The sequence below is a fragment of the Piliocolobus tephrosceles genome, chromosome 21, assembly GCF_002776525.5.
Source record: "Piliocolobus tephrosceles isolate RC106 chromosome 21, ASM277652v3, whole genome shotgun sequence".
Lineage (NCBI taxonomy): Eukaryota > Metazoa > Chordata > Mammalia > Primates > Cercopithecidae > Piliocolobus > Piliocolobus tephrosceles.
In genome coordinates, this window is record NC_045454.1 from 49,593,556 (window position 1) to 49,599,837 (window position 6,282).

Below are 6,282 nucleotides of genomic sequence, written 5' to 3' on the forward strand. Positions count from 1 at the left end.
TCCACCCATCCATCCGTCTGCCCATCCATCCACCGCCCCACCCATCATCCACCAATCTATTCATCCACCCATCCATCCATCCATCCACCCATCTGCTCATCCATTTGCCCACCAATGCATCCATCCATCCGTCAATCTACCATCCATCCATCCACCCACCCACCCATCCATCCACCCACCCATCTACAAATCCATTCATCCGCTACTCATCCATCCATCCATCCATCCATCCATAAATCCATTCATCCACCTGCCCATCCATTCGCCCATCTATCCATCCATCCATCCACCTGTTCACTCATCCTTCAATCCATTCAAACCTCCCACTGACCTACCCACTTTTGTGCCCATCAAATTCACTCATATGTAGAGTCACTGCCACCCATTCATCCATCCACCCATGTCTGCATCCATTGGTTCACATATCCATCTCTCCATCGGGTAGCCAGCCCATCCATTCTGCCATCCCCAGATCCTCTCATTTCCTCACGCCCTTGTTCATCCACACGCTCACTTCCAAATGGCAAACAAGACACAGTTTCTGCCCTCCTAGAGCTTACATATCACTGATGTTGACTATGACCCCAGACCAACTGGGCTCCTGCTAGACCAGTGTCTTCCAAACCTAACAGCTCCTCCCTTTGGCCCTGGTCATCTTAAGTTCAAGGACAGTCAGCCTTCCTGGATGGCTCTGACCCTTGTCTATGTTTCCAAAATCATGTTTCTTTCTCTCCTTCCAGAGCAGGTCAAAGCTCAGGCTGGGAGGCGTGAAGCCCAGCTGTACCGCTGTATGATTTGGGCTGGGTGTTGCCCCTCTCTGGGCTCCAATCTCCTCCTGTGGTTCACATGGAAGAGGGGAATTTGGTTCTCTAAGAGCCAATGTAATCGGAACACACATCTGCTTCTTTGTATTTCTCTCTTCCCACACCGTGGGCCTCACCCCAACTGGAAGCTTCTATTTTGTCCATCCAGGAGTGAAGGAAATGAGCGTATTTTGAGCAAGGCTGGGAGGTTGGTAAGAGGCTGGTGGTGACAATGGGAGTTAACAGGATGTGAAGCCTGCTTCCCATGCCGGTCTGCCTGAGTTCCTCTCTGCTCTAAACTCTTTCATGGCTCCCCAGTGCCCTCAGGAAAGAGTCCAAGCTCAGTCCAGCATCAGAGGTTTTCCTGGTCCCGCCCACACTGACTCTCCAGCCTCATCTCCCAATCCCACCTCACCTAATCCTACCTCTGCCCTAGCTGTGCAAATTATTCACGCCTCCAGGCCTTCACAGATCCGGTTCCCCCTCCCTATATCCAGGAAGTCAAGACGTGTACCTGTCTTGTTCACTGCTGTGTTTCATGCCCATCATAGGGCCTGGAACACAGTAAGTGTTTCTGTGAATGCATAAATAAAACTCTTTCTCCACCTGGAAAACTCCTATTGATCCTTCAGAGCCTCATTTCTAATGCCCCTCCTCCAGGCAGAGCTCCTGCTTCATTATCCAGTTCCCTCAACCCTGCATCCCTCTCTCGGACCCAACCCAGACCACTGGACTATAGGTGCCAATGTCTAGCTCTGGCCTTAGACCTCTCTTGCTCAGTACGAGGTAAGGCCACAAAGGGTTTTCAAGAAGTGTTGTGTGAATGAATGAATGAATGAATGAATGAATGAATGAATGTGGTCCTACCAGGTGTTTCCAATGGCCAAGGGCTCACTTGCCAATTTGAGGGGTGAAAGAGAGAGACACAGCCCACTTCAGAGATAATCTCCCGGGTCCAGCTCCAAGCTAAGTCCCCTCAGAAGAGCCCCAGCAGGTGAGCCCCACAGAAGAAGGGGACTCTGGGACTCCCAAGACCCTTTGCTCCTTTCGTACCAGGACAAAACTTCCATCCTCCCGGCACCTGAGCTACTCAGCAGTTAGTGCCCCTCTGGGCCCTTGCACATTGTCAGGGACACCTTTCCCCATCAATGCATCCTCCTCATGCTTCGGGTCTCATCATAGTCAAGTAATAAGCCCGTTCCCACTGACCAAGCACATACTGTGTGCCCAGCCCCATGCCAAGGGCCTCTTCTGTTCTCTGCTCTCCCTGCCACTTCTGCTGTCATCTCCCTCATTTCCTCTGAAACGGGAAGACCGACTGCAGCTTGGAGGGATGAAGACACCTGCCCAAGGCCACAAGGTGCAGAGAAACCAGACTCATCTCAACTCCAAGCTCTCAACGACTCTCCTACACTAACTGCCTCCTCCAGGCAGCCCTCCTGGCCTCCACTCCTGTGGGGGCAGGACCCTCCTACGGGTTGTCACTGCGGGTGTGTGTTTCACCATCACATTCCTGAGTTCCGTGCCTTGTAAGCCCAGTTCCTCAGCTGTCTCTCTCCCCTAAACTGGAATCTGGCGGGAGGGGAACTCTGGGTGGGGAGTAGGGATGGCAAATTTTACCTGTTTTGCCCAACCCAGTAGACCAGGGTCTAGAACAGGGTCTGGTACACAGCAAGCACTCAATAAATATTGGTCATACAGGTAGACGGATTAACATCTAGCCCACTCTATCATGAATCCTACAAGGAATTCTGTTCACACCAAATGCCCAGCTCTGCATAAATACTGGAAAACAGTAGGCGTTCAATAAATGTTGAAGGAGTTGGGGGGGGGGGGCAGGGGGGGGGAGGTGCAGAAACGATGTCACAGTCACAGGTGTGAGGCTCCGGGGCCTCATGAAAGTCTGTTAAATAAATAAGAAAATGGGCAGCAGGGGAAAACGAGGCACACAGAGGGGCGCGCCCAGCTTGAAGCCACACAGCACCCCAGCAGGGGTTCCTTTCCAGGCACGTGCGCGCGCACACACACCGGCCAGCCGCCCCCAGCCCCCTGCCACTGTCCCCGCCACCACCGGGAGCCAACTGCTCCGGCAGTCCCCCCGCCAGGCCGCCCAGCCCGCCTTCTCCCTGGGGCTGGTGCGTCACACGCGGAATCTCACGCCTCAGAGCTCAGCCTGCTACAGCCTCCTCCTCCCCCCGGCCGGAGCCGAGCCGGCAGCTGGTGCTCCCATGGAAACCGCGGGCCCCCACCCGGGCCCCTGCGGCCCCCCCCACCTGCACCGTCCCCCAGCACAACCTCCGCTTTAAGACAAATATTGTCATTAACATGCAAATGTATATGCGATTACCATAAACGGGGGCCCAGTGGCAGCGGCGGACCAGCACCCCTGTGGGCACCTTCCCCTGGCAGGGTGGGCACCCAGGCAGCCACCATCCGTAGACAGGGGAAGCCGCAGCTCCAGAGGTGCCTGACTTGGAGGGAGGGTCCCTGGGGCAGAGAACTGCAGGGGAGCCAGCCGGAGCCCCAATCCCAGCCTCCAGTTCCTGGCCTGAGCCCCTGGCCTGGGGTGGGGGTCCTTCCTGGGGGAGGCCCCCTCTCTCTGGATGAGAAGTTCTGGCAGGAGAAGGCTTGTGGTCTTCCTGTGGGCCTCCATCTCTCGGCAGCCCCCTCCCTGTCTGTGTCTCTCCGTCTCTATCTCTCTGTGGGTCTCTCCATCTCTCTTTCCCTGCATATTTCTCTCTCTCTCTCCTCTCTCTCTATTAAAAACAAACCCAGCGACCCGGGGCCTCCCCTCTTTCGGAGGACCACCTTGATGCATCCCTCTCCCGCTACCCCTGCCCCGCTCCTGGGCTCCTGGATGAGGCCTCCTGCCTTTCTCTGGATCTCAGCACGGCCTCTAGCAATCTGACTGCCCCCAGGCCACCTTCGGCCAGGCCAGCGGTGGCTGTCAGGTGTCACAGGCCCCTCTGTCCCCAGCACTATCTTGAGGGACCTCACTCTCAGCTTCGGGGAACCTGTCACCCCTAATGTCACACAGATATAGGCACGGCTGCTCCCCCTGGCCTGGAAGGAAGGCAGGGGGGTAATGGGGGCCTAGCTCTGGTAGGTGTGGGACCCAGGATATATCTCTCCAGCCCTCAGTTTCCCAGAAATGCGCTGTCGCTTGGAGCCCACCTCCATGGCGATGCCTTCCGTGGGAAAATCAAACCCCTGCGGCCTGGACGCCAAGGAAGGGCTGGAGGTGGTGCCAGCTGTGCCCCTCCGGGTTTGTGTCAGGAGTCGGGTGCCCCTCCAGGCCATTCTCATCCCACCTCACTTTGCTCCTTACAGACCTCCTATGCCCAGTCTCGTGGGTCCCGCCGGCATCCGGGGAAAGGGATTTCTCTCCAGGCGTGAGGTCCACACCCCACGGCCCTGCTGCTCTGACTGAACAGGCACATTACACCACGCCAGGGCTCCCAGAAACAGCCCTAATAAGATCAATGTTGGTGGCAGGTGTCTGAACTCACTCCTCTCCCCAAGAATCCTGAATTTCCATTCAACATTCCACCTTCCTTTGGCCAAGGCCCAGAGACGGGCAGTCACTAGCCAGAAGTCACACAGCTGAGCCCCAAACGCAAGCCTGGATCACAGATGCTGATTCTGAAGACACCCCCCACCACCTCCTCCTTTCCCCCCATCCCTTTGTGCCAAGCACCCGCAGGCAAAGACCAGCTAAAGTCCAGCCAGGCCCCACACAGGTGGGGACTGACTGAGGGTACTGGGGGTCTGGACCCATTTTCAACACGAGGTGAAGCCCCTGTATCTCACACACAGACAGACCTGGGACCCTTAAAATGTGGAGGGTGACTGCCGGCTGTCGTGGACATGGCTTTTCAATTCTCACCCTCCAAGGAAAGCCCACAGATGGGAAATACCCCCGAGGTACCCCCAGGGTACTCCAACACTCTCCAACCAGTAAAAAAATAACTGGGGATGTGTCATGGTCCTGCTCTGTTGACAGCAGGGAAACTGAGGCTCAGGACCAGGTGAAAACCCAGCCCCAGCCCCTCCCTCACCCCTCACTTCTCCTGTGCCCAGTTTTCCCAGAGATTTAAAAATAAGAAGAAAAAAAAAAGATGAAGAAGAGTCAACCAGGACTCTCCAGTCCCTGCACCCCCAACTGTCTCTCCGACCTACAGCTCAACCAGAGGCCTTTCAATGCAGCCGTTTGGGGGGCCACGTGGACTCCCCCATTCCCACGGGAATCCTTCTAGAAATGGGTGCTCTGGGTGTACCAGGGGTTGGGGGCATGTGGGAAAAGCCCACCGATCACCTCTGGATTCCAGAGATTGATTTACGGGGACCGCATGGGAGCCCCTCTGCCCTCCTAGGCCACACGGAGGAGTTAGATTTTTCAGGCCCTGTGTGTGTGTGTGTGTGTGTGTGTGATGGTTGGTTTTGAAAAGAGATGGGGAATGGGGAGGGGTTTCTTTCCTCTCCCTCAAAATAACCAGCTGGAGGGTCTAGCCGAAGTGACAGGCCTGGGCTCCATCTCACCAGACCCTCCCTAGGGCCTTCTTGAACCCACCCTTCATTCATTCATTCATTCATTCATTCATTCATTCATTCACTCAATAAACATGCCTTCATGCTTACCAGGCACGCAGCGCTGGGGAAAAAGTGGGTCTAAAATAGGTCACGGACGGGTCCTTCCCCAAGGCCTCTCCAGGGTCTTCCTGGAGCGTGGGGTGGGGGAGGCCGAGGGTGTCCAGCACACAGCCTCTGAAGTGCCACCCCCAGTCCCCAACACCTGACAGGAAGGCTGTCAAAGCCACCCCAATTCAGACGCTGGGCCCATGATGGGAACCAAGGGCTGGGGACACAGTTGCTGGACACCCCCACCCGGGATGCCATGGGAGGGAGAATCCGGTGGGAGGGAGGGAGACAGGCCTGAGGCCGCCCACTCCTCCCTCCTCCTCCCTGTCCACCCCAGAATTTGGGCTCTGCCCAGACGGACACGTCCAAGCTCATTGTCTTGGACCTGAGACCCCAACACATTGCTAAGAGGCTTGGCCAATTTCAACTTGAGCCGAAGGTGGAGGCGGGGGAGGGGGAGGGCAGAGAAATGGAGGAGAGAATGCTGATCCACGCGAGGTGGTGGGGCCAGGGGGTGGGCAGAGACGGGAGCCTCTCCACCACCCGAGGCAGGCGAGGCGGGCGCGTCCCCCCCCGAGCCGGGCGCCCCCAACCCGTCTTCCTTTGTAGTTACCGATTAGCCTGGGGTCCTGGGCATCCGTGTCCCCCGCGGCCGGACCTGCCCCGCCGGCCTGGCTTTGTGAAAATGACCAAAGCAATGGAGTCCGCAGGTGCAAACTTCCCCGACGGGGCCTGGGGAAGCCGAATGAATGGGGGGGGGGCAGGGAGGGGTGCCGGCGTTCCCGAGGCTCCCCTGGCAAATGGGCAGGAAAGAGTGGGGTGAGGGACGGAGGGAGGGGTG

General features: G+C 57.0%; 1 protein-coding gene across 19 annotated transcripts in view; it reads right to left on the minus strand.

Annotated features, from left to right (window-relative positions):
- The window catches only part of CELF5 (CUGBP Elav-like family member 5), a 78,995-nt gene that overhangs the window by 72,063 nt on the left and 650 nt on the right, over window positions 1-6,282 (minus strand). The gene's annotated exons all lie outside the window — the stretch shown is intronic.